Here is a 14,054-nt window from a genome sequence, read left to right on the forward strand (position 1 = left end):
CCCTCCACCAAACTTTACACTTGGCACAATGCAGTCAGGCAAGTACCGTTCTCCTGGCAACCGCCAAACCCAGACATGTCCATTGGATTGCCAGACAGAGAAGCTGATTCGTCACTCCAGAGAACACGTCTCCACTTCTCTAGTGTCCAGTGGTGGCGTGCTTTACACCACTGCATCCAAAGCTTTACATTGCACTTTGTGATGTAAGGCTTGGATGCAGCTGCTTGGCCATGGAAACCCATTCCATGAAGCTCTCTACACACTGTTGTTGTGCAAATCTGAATATCACACGAAGTTTGGAGGTCCGTAGCTATTGACTCTGCAGACAGTTAGAGACTTCTGCGCATTGTGCAATTCAGCATGCACTGACCTTTCTCTGTCATTTTAAGTGGCTTACCACTTTGTGGCTGAGCTCCTGTTGTTCCCAGTTGCTTCCACTTTGTTATAATGAATATTTAGTAGCAAGGAAATTTCACAGAATACCTGAATCCAATGATTTGGAGGGGTGTCCCAATACTTTTGGTAATATAGTGTATATATACACTGAGTGGGCAGATTATTATGACCACCTGACGTTTGTAGGCAAATTAGCTATAATTTCACGCTGAAGTTGCTAGAGGGCCAGACCATTATAAATAGGGAAGCAGCTTGTTTACCACGACAGTAGAAGTGATTTTTTTTTAATGAAGAAATGGGTAAACAATGCGATTTAACAGTCTTTGAACGTGGGATGATTGTTGGGGCTCGGAGCCATGGAGCGAGTATCAGCAAAACAGCAGAATTTGTTAAATGTTCAAGAGCAGCTGGTTTTAAAGTGTTTAAAGACTGGACTGTCAGCCGAAAATCTGGGTCTGAACGTGCGAATTGTGGCCGTCAGCGACTAGTCAATGTTAGGGCAGAACGGAGAGTGGCAAGACTGGTACAAGACAACAGAAGGGCAACAGTGCAGTGTCAGATTCCTCGCATCACCTTTCAACATCTCGTGGAGTCACGAGGCGGCCCAACGAAGTACTGATGGGGTGGCCATAATTATCTGGCCACTCAGTGTATATCCTACTCATCTAAGCTCCAGTAATGTAGTTTGCCAGTAGCCAGAATTGAATCCTGAAAACCATGCTGGGTAAACAATGGCAGGACTACCAATTGTGCTTTCATTAGGTTTCTTTTCTTTGTTAAGGATAAATATATTTTTAGTGCACTTGTCCTTTTCTGGCCCCCGCTCTCCCAGCACTTTTGTAATAGATCATACTTACCTGGTACCTACTCCTACAGGATCTTCATTGTGCAGATTACTGGCATGACCCAAGCATGTTAAAGCGGACCTGGTGCCCATACACCTTGCGTACGATGATCGACCAGTCGAACGATTTTCATACGACGGCCCCATCCTGCCCCGATCATCTCAAGGTTCAATTAGCGATATTTTTAAAAAAGCACCTGGATGAATTGCGTTAATCGACCGCGCGGATTTTCGTTTGCGCATGGCCAGTGTTAATTGTACAAATTTTGACATATGGAAACGTCACCAACCTTGCAAAAATCGTACGATTGACCAAAGTTTTAGAACCTGTTGGAAAGTCAAAAGTTGTACGATTTTACTGCTTTTGCGGTTGAACACTGCCCATCAACTTTACGAATATAGGACGAAAACGCGATCACATACGGAAATCGGCTGATAATCTTAAGGTGTGTGGGCACCTTTACCCATATCTTCAAAATAACAACAAAGACACCATTAGAAATGTTTGGTAATGAAAATCTACAAACAGATTCTTCTAGATAATTGCCGGCTTTTTTTTTTTGCTTTTATGCATATATAAGAGGCTTTAAATAAAGCAAAATAACTTTAAATAAACAAAAGTGTTAACCAGTCATTAGAGGTAATAGTTACATTAGTTTTTTTCAGGCTAAGAAAATGTTCAGCATGTACAGAAAATATTTGCTGATCTTGCCAAACATGCAGTGTCTTTGATACTTCCTTTGAGCAGACATAAAAGCACAATGTAATGGAGATGATGGAAGACAAGTCTAGTCTATGTAAGAATCATAGCTCCCTCCATAGATACAGTGGGGGAGTGAGTGTAGCCACGCTAGGACAGGAAGTGTGTTATTTCTATGTATGCCAGGCTTAAATAAAAGAAGAAAGAAAACCAATGAAGCCACTTCATCTAAGAACTGGTAAGCTGCAATATATTAAATTTTTGTTTTTAGCTTTAGATATACCTTAAAGGAGTTGTAAAGTCCCAGCATGTACTATCCTGTTATACCATCTGCATTGTAATACGTAGTAGAGTTGTTTTTGATAATACAATCAAAACTTTATTGAAAAAAATCCCTTTTATGTAGTGAGTGCTGCCTTCCATCTGCCCATCACTTTCAACAACTTCCTGGGTTCCCAGTGTGCTGTACGTCTCTTTCCCTGCTGCTTGATATGATGTAATCTCCATTTCGCAAGACTATATATCCCATCATGCACTGCTTCCAGCAAGCAATGAAAATGTTACATTGTGAGTGTTTGCTGTGTTTCCTGGGAGAGAGGGGGAAAGAGCTGAGTTGTAGTTCGGACAGTAGACTTTGTGAGGGTAGCTGAGTGAGATTGTGTCAGTACATTGAGGAAGTACATCCTATGGGCATCTTCAATAAGTAAGTTTACAAACTTCTAGATTGATATTAGGAGTGGGATAGAACTTGTGGAAATTCAATGTAGAAAGGCTCATACCCCATACGCTATAAGTTAATATGTTTTTCTTGCATTTTGAACTTGAAAATATTCCTGGTAGAAGGAAAAAAAGAAGCCTGCTCTGGTTATTAGATAAATATACTTCATGGCCAGCCTGTGCTACTCTTTAATGACTTGGCCCATTAAGTGGGTGTTTGGGGATCTGGCGCTATATGAAGAATGCCTGAGCACATGTACTGTGAAGGGAATACGCTTCTGGTTGTTGAACAGACTACTTGGAAAGGGCAAATTTATTTTAGATGTCAGTGCTTCGAGTCTTCTCTCAAAGCATATGGCAGAGCACTTATTTAACAGGTGTTATCATTTAGAAAGGTTACATGGCAAATGCTACTGTAATCTACTGAAAATTACAAAGTCAAATATTAATAGGCAATTTTTATACCAAAGTTCAATACGCAGAGGGAACACAATGATTCATATATAAAATTAAATGTAATAATCCTTCTTTATATATATGTACACACCATGATGGTGCTGATGAGTGTAGTATATTCCTATCCCCTCATAGAAAAGCACTATCTAACACAAGTATCTCTGTTTTGAATGGAGTAGATTGCAATCCTCCTGAGTCTTTTTTTCTGCTGACCCTTCATCCCAAATGGAAATGAGCTACCAACCGTAAGAACATAATTGGTTAATCTGGTGGAGAATACACTACACCGTGTAGGATATAGATGTGCAGTATCATCAACCTACCTGTCGAATTTCCTTAATGATATGGACAAATGGCAATACATAGAAGCATTTTTATTTCTGTGTGTCTATGTTGAAGATTTTGCTTGCTTCCTGTCTAGTGGAGCTGTTGTCACTGGGACAGTAAGAGACAAAATCTCACTAACTGAGCACCAAATAGCAGTAGCACCCAACAGGAGGTCTAATCCTCCCCCATTCTGTCCAAAACCAAAAAAGTTAGACCTAGCTTTATCGCATCCATGAAACTATTAAACCAACCTGCTAACTGTCACAGATCAGCTGTGGAGCTGATCTGTGTCTCACTGTTTGCATTTGTTTTACCTTTTTGCTGCTGTGGGTCTACTGGCACCTGGGGTTAATATACCTTCCTCCATGCTGCTTCCTGTCCGGCCTCCTAGCCCTTTCCATATTTAAACCCTGTGCAGACTTGCTTCTGGTTGCTTGAGCAACACTTGTTCCTGAGCCCCTTACATGCAATTATTCCTAACCTGATTTCCCATAGACTGATCTCTTATGTACTAACTCGGCTTGTTCTCCTGATTATGTTTGTCTGCTGCCCGCCCTGACCTTGGCTTGTTATCCGGATCTCCTTTTGCTCCATCGATCCATCCGTGCCTGTACTGTGTCCTGTGTCTTAGGGTATCATTCCAAAACAGTCACTTCCCAAAGTACTCCCACAGGTGAATAGAGGCCTCACCCCAAACTTAGTCAAAAATCTACACATTATACAACCTAGGTTGTGCAGGGTTTTTTTTTGAGGGTACTCATATAGTAATAATTCGTACAAATTTGTTGATGTTCTTCAGATACTCTCCACACGAGTAGGGTGAACCTGGGGGTCGTGGCCTGGGGTCAGCACGCAGCTAAGTCCAAACGTCCGTGAGGGGGTCCCTGGCAGAACACTGGCTGGCCCTTAGATTCCACGCCCTGGGGATCCTGTGTCACCTACTCGCCTGTGGGCTCACACCCCTAGTAGAGTGACACTAACTTGTTATAGTAGATCTATAGACTTCCTTCAACAAAAACTGTGCTGCCACGCAGATACCTGTTGATGGTACTAGTGAAGTCCATTTAATGCAGATTTTTGTGATGGTGTGGGAATGATGCTGCACTGCTCCTAAATTCAGAGAAGAGTTGCCCCTTTTATGTAGGCTGTGCCTGCTTGCACTACATTGGGATGAGAATCTGTTGCAGGGGGCATGGCTATCAGAATTGTCGCTGCTGATTCACATAGACTGTAGCTTGTCAATCAGCACCTGGCCACACCCAGTCCTGCCCCTTGCTATCTGAATTGATGGCACTGCCTCTGTTGCTGATACCTTCCCACTGTGAGCTGCAGTGTCTGGGAAGGGGAGCGTGTGAGACACAAATGAAGGAGGATTTGGCTCAGTCAAGGAAAGTAAAGGAAGTTTTTATTCACCTTATGAGGTTTCGTAAGTGGATTTGGTACTTGTTTAGACTGTCATACAGTGGCCTTTACGTGTACTCTAATACTAATGCTAACCACAATTGTAATATGTTACCTATTCTTTAATGATAGCCTAACTCCGAAAATTCCTTAGCGGTACTAAAAGTATCACTGGTTAAACTGACAGGTACATTAATATTTTATATGAGTTCATGCAGTTTGCTTCATTTTGAATAGCAGTAATGCATTGCAGTATGTTTTGAAAATATCCTGCATGTTGAGGTTTGGGCCCCACGATCTTTGGTTTTCTATTCAAGTCAGGTTAATAGAGACTTTCAAAAATGCATCACGACCCATCTGAAAATGCATGACAATGCAAATAAATCATACTGAGTGTTGCTTGCATTTCAATCACATCTGGTAAACATGAGGACCAAGAGTCCCATGCTGATAGGTACCCATTCTAAAATGTTGGGATCATGATGAAATTTTGACAGCCCTCTGGGGCTTGGCTAGATAATTTTTTCCCTCACTTTCTGTCCTGGTGACAACAGTTTTGTTAGAAAAGTGAGGAAAAATCTGTAACAGGGACACAGGTATAAAAAAAATCTGCTAGGGGTTCTAACTTTCCCCTACTCTGCTAAAGAAAAGCATTTTTATTTCGGTCTATGTTGCTGTTGGAGAGTTCCCCTCACTTCATATCTGGTAAAACTTCATCAGCAGGAAAGGAACTACAGTAAATCTCTCTAATGACCATAAAACCCTCCCCAATCTACCCCTAGGGTTAGTGTAAATAGACCCTTCCATCACTTTCTACCCTTACAACTAAACACCTGTAGGCAATCTGTATTAGGTGTACTTACAGAAGCTCTGCCTAAGGGAAGATAACAGCACCTTTATTTTGGCAGGAAATCAACATTTCTGTGAATATGGGATAGTGAGGCTTCCAGGCTTCCCTAGCCCACATTTAACACAGTGTTGGAAGTACACAAATATCTGAAAGCCCCTGCATAGTAAGCTTAGTGCCACTGTTTATTCGCCGGGCTTAGCACCATACCAACCCATGCATTAAATGCAGTATTTTGGCTTTGTTACTATATTCACTTCAGTGCCATCATCCAGAGGTCCACACATAAGAACAAAAATGGCTAAAACAACATGAGCGATCTATATAAGAGGGTTGGTGAACATAGTCTATGTGTTAAGGAGTTTCATTTTACAGTTTACGGTTAGTTACATTTTTAAGGAAGAAGTATCACTATCATTTTTAAATCTTTGTGGAATCCCTTAGGCCTAGGGGACCTAGTAAACGGAACACTTGGTCCCGTTCTGATCCATGTATTTGTTGCTGAGCTGATGTGGTTAACAGCTTCTACACCTGCCCACCACTCCACCCCCTCCCTCCCTTAATTTCCCATCATTGGTGTCACTGGGAGGATTAGTGCCCACTTATTGGTTTAAGTGGAAGGAACAGTGCCCCATTGTTGGTGTCAGTGGGAGGAGTAGTGCCCCATCATTAGTTCTTAAAACTCAATCTTTCAAAAACTGAGCTCATGATATTTCCTTCCGCCCATGCACCTTTCCCCAACATTTCCCTTGAGATTGATAACACAACCATCCATCCCTTTCCTCGTGCCAAGGTGCTAGGTGTCATCCTTGACTCAGACCTCACCTTTCTTCCCCACATCCAATCACTATCCAAATCCTGCCGCCTTCACAACATCTCCAAAATACGCCCCTTCCTCACCAATGAAACCACAACATTTCTCATACACTCATTGTTATCTCCCGTCTTTGACTATTGTAACTCCCTTCTCATTGGCCTTCCACTACACAGGCTATCCCCCCTTCAGTCAATCATGAATGCAGCTGCTAAACTCATCCAGCTTACCAACCGCTCAGTGTCGGCAACTCCCCTCTGTCAATCCCTGCACTGGCTTCCACTCGCTTAAAGGATAAAATTCAAAATATTAACAATAACTTACAAAGCCGTCCACAACTTTGACCCTGGATATATCTCAAACCTTGTCTCAAAATATCACCCTAACCATCCCCTCCGGTCCTCCCAAGACCTCCTGCTTTCCAGCTCCCTTGTCAACTCCTCCCATACTCACCCCCCAGGACTTCTCTATCGTCTCTCACATCCTCTGAAACTCTTTACCCCAACCTGTTTATCTATCTCCCACCTTGACTGCCTTTGGATGATCCCTAAAGACTCATCTCTTCAGGGAAGCCTATGCCACCTCAACCTAACCACTGAACCATCACATTCTCAAACAATTCATCCCCACACAGCTACCTCCTCATGTATCACAGGCCCCTCCCTTTTAGATTGTAAGCTCTCATGGGCAGGGTCTTCCTTACCATCTTGTCTTGAATTGTATTGTAATTGTAATGTCTTCCTTATATTGTAAAGCGCTGCGCAATGTATAACAATAATAATAGTGTCACTGGGAGGATCAGTATCCATTATTGGTGTCAGTGGAAGGAATAGTGCCCCCTCATTGGTTTCAGTGGGAAGAATAGTGCCCCATCATTTGTGTCACCGGGAGGCATAGTGTACCAATGTTGGTGTCAGTACAAGGAATAGTGGCCCATTAATAGTGTCATTTGGAAGAATTGTGCCCCATCTTTAGATGAGTGTGAGGAATAATGCACCAAGGGTCAGATAAAGGCAAGAAAAGGGATGCATGTAGCTCATATGCCCCAGTTTGGGAGCCACTGATCTAAGATGTGCTAAAAGATCAAATGTAAGCAGGGCACATCACAGAAACATAAAAATGTAAACACTGATATGTATTAGACTTTTAAAAAAACACCTCTTTCTAGAAAACTGTCTGTTTTGTATGTTTATGTATTGTAAAGAAACATCCTGAGTATGCAGTCTACGTTCCAAATCCATCTTTATCCTCAGTACTCATGGTCAACTTCTCCAGACATGGCCATCTGCTCAAATACATTGTCATTCCCGGAGTGCCTATCAGTGGCTCACACATCCAGTGCATTTTCCAGCACATATAATGTATCAGAGGTGACATACAGCCACATAGAATGTAAAGTACGATGTGAAAGCAGAACTGTGACTTACAGCCACAACTCCTAAGCATCTAATACTTCCCAGGCGTACCATAAAATACTATATACTTCAAGCTTAACAACCACTTTTATGTATTTTATTCCCTAATTCCCTGTTCTGGGCTGCAATTGTTGTGCTATTCACACGTTTGCTGTACAGAACAAATACTTGTTGCTGGGGAGGAATGTGTCTTGCTTTGTTGTAGAAGAACATTATAGGAAAGTCTTGCCGGCAATGCTTTTGTTTGGGGCTGCATAACTCCGATGATCTATGTGCTAACACCCCCAGGACCTTTGGTTTCATTCTCAACGAGATGGATAAAATAAGCTGGAGCTGGCTACCACTGCTTAGAAAGCTGTAGATTTTTGTTGTTTCTACCCCACTATTTCCTAGATAGTAAGAGCATTTCATTTATCATGGGAAGTATTTTGAATGTTAGAGGATATATAATACACACATATACCAGGCAGCATGGTTCCCCAGGTCATATACACAAGGCTGGATCTCTGTATAGCAAACATAGGCTGTACTCTGGGACAGCAGGGAAGGCATACATCCGTATTCACATCATATTGCTGACTATCAGAAACACATTCTTGCGTACAATAAAAGACATCTGCCCTGACCCCAGTGCAATTCGGTTGAGGTCTAATTTTTTATGTCTTCATTTTTAAGGGTTTTTTTAGGTGCACTTTTTCATTTTAAGTATGCTGCAAAATTACTAGGACACCTATCACCAGATACATGGCGTCTGGGGTCCATGCGGGGAGTCATGTTTCCCTCTGCAAAGGATTTCATGTCTTTGGTTGTCCTCAGCCATTGGTTGGCTGCTGCGGATGCCCAGGGCATTATGGGATCACTTGCCATATATTTCCACAAATATTGCAGTTGCTCATCTTAAGTGTCCCTTAATCGAATACACTATATTGGGCAATAATTTAACTGTTACCTGAATACAAACAACAATACTACCTGGGAGTATACAAAGGAAGTACCCATTATGTACACCCAAGCAATTTAAGTCATATACATGTACCCCCTAGGGGGGAGGTGGGGCAGTTTCCAATGAACATATTTACATAAGAAACATCAGAGGAAATAAAAAATAAGCTGTACACTGAAAACATAGTTGTCCCAATGCAGATTGCCTGGATAGAGCTTATTGGCACAAGCTGGTGACTTTAAGTTTGGATATTACTTAGAGTATTTTTTAACTGTATGTAAGGGGGTTGTGTAATCATTCTTGTTGTTGCTTCCATGTAACATTCAAAAGGACTGAATCTGGATTTTTTTTATAATTACCTGGAATTTCACATCATAAAATATTTATAAACAAGGAAAAATATGCATTATTTGGCTTTTCAAGCATTGATTTATAATCCTGTAAGGAAATGCCTTGGGTGATAGGTGAGAAGTTAAGTATTATTCTTCATCCCACTTATGTGTACATGGATTTACAATATCAGTTAATTAACAATGTGCCTTAAACACCCAACAAAATTGATATTTGTGTGCAATGCAAATCACAGCTGATTGCATTCATCTTTCTTTACAGTAGACCCTTCTTGGTGTATGGAAGTCATTGCCCTTAATTTGCAGTTTCTCATGACCTTGTTCCGTTTCTTGTTTCCTGCCAAGAGCAATAGCAGATAATTTCCCGCTATGCCGGGTAATCATGGTAGAGATAAATGAATTAAGAAATTGTATTAGCGAAAACGAAAAATCCCTCTAGATCCGCTAACTGAATTAATGTTACTCTATTTTTATATTTTTGAACTACTGTAAGTAGCAGTGGACATATCTAGAAGTCTTCAAAAACATGACATGATAACAAAAAAAGCCAAAAGATAATAAACAACAATGATCAGTATCAATAAAGGGAAAAGGTTTCTTCAGCCTAACAGGCTGAATTTCAGGCAGATATGAAAGACACTAACTGATGCAGCTCTGTGTTTATTAATACATCATTGCAGTCATTATTTTAAATGCAGCAATGATGGATGGACAGGGGTGGGTTGGAGGTTCTGTGCTGGAGAAAGGGCATCATTTTACCATTCGTCAATCAATATCTCTTCAATCAGCCGCACAAAACCGAGGTTCATAAAAATCCAACTTTATTGTTGTAAATTCCATGCAAAGTTCAAAATACAAGGTATACACCACCATAGTATCTCTCCCATTCCAACGCCTCTCAGGCGTTTCACCACCTGGACTAAATCATAGAGGGTCCTCTATGATTAAGCCCAGGTTGTGAGATGCATGTACTAATTATATATCTGAAACTGTTCTCCTGTCTAGATTTGGGCTTTCCAGAAGAACCCAAGACAAACCACTCAATACACAGATGAAATGTAAGGGAGCTGTTTTATCTGCCAAAAAGATTTGTATTTCTGTCCATCCAGTTCTGGATTTACCCAGTTCTGGCACACAACATAGTCAATACATAGACTGCAAGACACTGATACTAGACATGTGCGATTCGTTTCGTTCCGAATCGAAATTCGGACAAATTTTCGGAAGTTCGGACATTCGGATGTATCCGAATTCCGAATTACAGATATAACGAATGCAAACGAATCCGAATTTCCGTTTCCGAAATTCGGTAGCGGTAGTTCGTTCGAACGTTCGTTTCGTTTTCGTTTCTTATTCGTTTCGTTCGTTGAAGAAAAACATTTTTCCCCCTCAAATGTCACTTTGCTGCAAACGAACGAACGAAAACTAAACGAACATGCGAACGAACTACCGCTAACGAATTTCGTCCGAATCCGAATTCCGAATCCGAATTGACTTTCACCCCCGAATTCCGAAAAACTAAATGACACAAATCAGAATTTAAAATGAAACGAAACTAGGCGCATTTTTTGGCAGTGCACGTGTCTAACTGATACCAAGTCAAATGTACCTGGTTTGGAGTCAATGTTATTTTATTTTAACTTCTATACCTTTTGTCTGATGTTTTATATTTTTTACCAGGTATATAGAATCTGTGTTTTATAAACACGTAACCCAGGCTCCACTTATGTCACTGGGCATTAGGGGTTTGGTAAAGACAGAGCGGAATCTATGTACTTTCGGACTTGTTCTCTAATTCTGCACCAGCAGTGAGAGAGTTAGGGCCGGTTCACAGCACAAAGTCTGCGTTCCAGAGCATTTAGCCTCTGGAACGCACTGGAACGCAAGCCGCCCGGCTCCCTGCATTCAGGGGAGGGAGGGGGCGTGGCAGTGCATTGAAGTCAATGGCACCACAGCCACACACCCCCGCCCGCAGTATGATCGCCCGCACCCAGAACGCTTGTGTGCGTTCTGCTCCTGTGCGATCATCAAAAATAGAGCTTGCAGCATTTCTGCAGATCGCACTTGTGCACTTGCTGTGCAGTCAATCACAATACTGGTACTGGTCTGACTTTAGCAAAGTAAAATATGACTGGTTGTCATTTTTTACTACACTAAAGTTTATTTTTTTAAATAAAAACTATTTTTTAACCCCTTAGAGACCAGAAGTCATTGATGCTTGCACACACTGACCAAATTTAGCAGCATCAGCATGTATTGGTTAAGTTGATAACAATGCTATGATTATTTTGCATACCTTTATCATTTTGTATATTTATGAGGACATAATATATAAGGTTTTTAGTTGCAACACTGTTTTAATAAAACAAATCATTCTATTTTTTTTATTATTATTGTTAATTTTTGACAAATGTACAAAAATGTAAACAAATATATTTTTAAATTAATGTATTATTAGTAGTAGTAGTAGTAATGTTTTTGTATCTGACAGTTACACTATTAAATAGATGGCACTGCAAATCTCACTGCAGTCTGAAGGTGACAGTATTCATCTACAGATTATTTGGCTTATATTGTCATTGACGCCTCAGCTTGCATGTAATCACCTTGGTTAATGTGACAATAACGCTATGATTAATTTGCATACATAAATAATTGTTCATTTTCAAGGACATATTGTATAAGGCTTTTACTTGCTACACTGTTTGAATGAAAACCTGGTTCTGGTTCTTTTTTTTGTAATTATTATATATTGACAAAGGTGCAAAAATGTAAAAAGATATATTTGTTTCTATTTTTAAATTAATATATTTGTAGTAATGGTTTTGTGTCTGGCAGTATATTGCACTGCAAATCTCACTGCACTCTAAAGGTGGCAGTGTTCATCTATAGGCTAATGGCTTACATTGTCAATGAAGCCTTAGCCTGCATGTAATCGCCTTGGTTCACTTAACAACAACGCTTTGATTAATTTGCATATCTAAATCTTTTTAATATATTTTTAAAGGCATACTCTATAAATCTTTTACTTGCTACACAGTTTGAATCAAAATCCTGGCTTGTTCTTAGTCCTTCCCTTCCAGGCTCTTCCCCCTCTGCTGCAGTGTTCTAAGGTCCCATAAATCATCACATTCTATACACTGTCATAGTCATAGAACAGCGAGGATCATTCCAATGCTGCAGCTTAGCAGGACACCTGCTTCAGAGAGCGGAGAAGCAGGCAGCCGGCTCAGTGGTTTGGGTGAGTATAAAAAAATTTTTAGCACCAGGACAAAAATGAGCAGTTAACTTTTGCACTGCAGCGGTAGTCCCACTGCAAGGGTTAATAAAAGTTTTCCCTGGAGTTCTTCTTTATTACAACACTGGGACCGATTGTGTGATTATAGCAGGCAGACCCTGGAAATTACTGAAATGGTCAGTTTTTAGTATCTTAAGAAAGGATGCAGGTAAGGGTGAGGTTTTGCTAAAATTATTGTAATGTACATAAATCCCTGCAGTAGGGATGTTCAGATACCAGTTCAGATACCAGTGCCTATACTTTTCACGAAAACTACCAGGATCACAGCGGTTGCAGCTGGGACCTTGCCCTGGCGCTCCACCTCTGTCCTGAAATCATTAGTCTGTATTGTTTTAGAAAAACTGTCAGTGGTATTTTTTACCGGAACCCCTAACACATAGTATAGTTATAGAGTTGTAGGCAGGTAGGATACTTGACCAATAAATAGAGGAAGATAATAATACAACTCCCCTTTTTTTTTTCTTTTTTTTTTAGAAATCTCGGTAGATAATAGGAGATTAAATTAGATTGGGAGGGATGGTTGATTGATTGATAGGTTGTTACTTGTGCAAAGGATGTTTTTATTTTGTATGTATTTAAGTATTTTAAGAGAATGAATTGTAAACGACATTGTTTGTTTCCTTGTTTGTATGTGGAAAATTTTGAATAAAGAATTAATAAATAAAAAAGAAACTGTTACATGACAACAAACAAAAATGTATCAGTACTTGTATCTGTGAGTACTTGGACACGTATCAGCACTTGTACTTGAAAAACAGTATCAGTGCATCCCTAACATGTATTTATATAAAAACAAAATCCTACATTAAAACAGAGATGTACAAATCCCAGGAGCTCCGTGTGCTCCTTAAAAAAGGCCTCCTTACTTTTGGATTTTTCTCTAGTCTAGTCCTGGAGTTGGAAAAGTATCTGTACTTGTAGCTGTACCGAGTGCGGTACTTGGTATCTGAACATCCCTACCCTGCAGAGAATTGTTTTCTATATTGTCCTTTCCTTACAAAAAGGTGTAACAATGTTTATACAATGTTTATACAAGCAATTATTTTCACTGACAACACAAAAGACTGAACACTCTCAAAATAATAATTCCACTGTGCAGGGGGACACATAATGACTGACATTGAGTGTGCGCCAGTTGATAAGATTATTCAATTTGCTGAACAACAACAATTGTGAGAAAACCTGTATATGGTTTAAATGAAAAATGTACAAAGATTCAGAAGATAGTGCTAATAATGAGGTTTTGTTTGTAGAAAAGAAAGTTCAAGTTATATATGAATATAAGGCTATAAAGTCTAAAACTAAATGAATAAGTAAACATTGCATTGCCTTAGTGAAAAGTAGAATGTAATACTCAAGATATACAGCACTATATTTGCTGCCGATGCGATCTGTGGGTTCCTCTCCTGCAATCTCTTCCTAGTCACAGATACCCACAAATGGATCATGTGGCTGTGTGGGTGGAACCACACACGGCTACGCTAAATGCAAAACAGATATCTGTAGGGAGAAACATGCCGCAATTAAAACAAATATGTGTGTGTGG

General features: G+C 40.2%; 1 protein-coding gene across 1 annotated transcript in view; it reads left to right on the forward strand.

Annotated features, from left to right (window-relative positions):
* OXR1 (oxidation resistance 1) overlaps positions 1–14,054 on the forward strand; it is a 388,393-nt gene that overhangs the window by 191,496 nt on the left and 182,843 nt on the right. The window lies entirely within an intron of this gene.

The sequence above is a fragment of the Nanorana parkeri genome, unplaced genomic scaffold (genome assembly GCF_000935625.1).
Source record: "Nanorana parkeri isolate BGI_ZX_2015 unplaced genomic scaffold, ASM93562v1 scaffold39, whole genome shotgun sequence".
NCBI lineage: Eukaryota > Metazoa > Chordata > Amphibia > Anura > Dicroglossidae > Nanorana > Nanorana parkeri.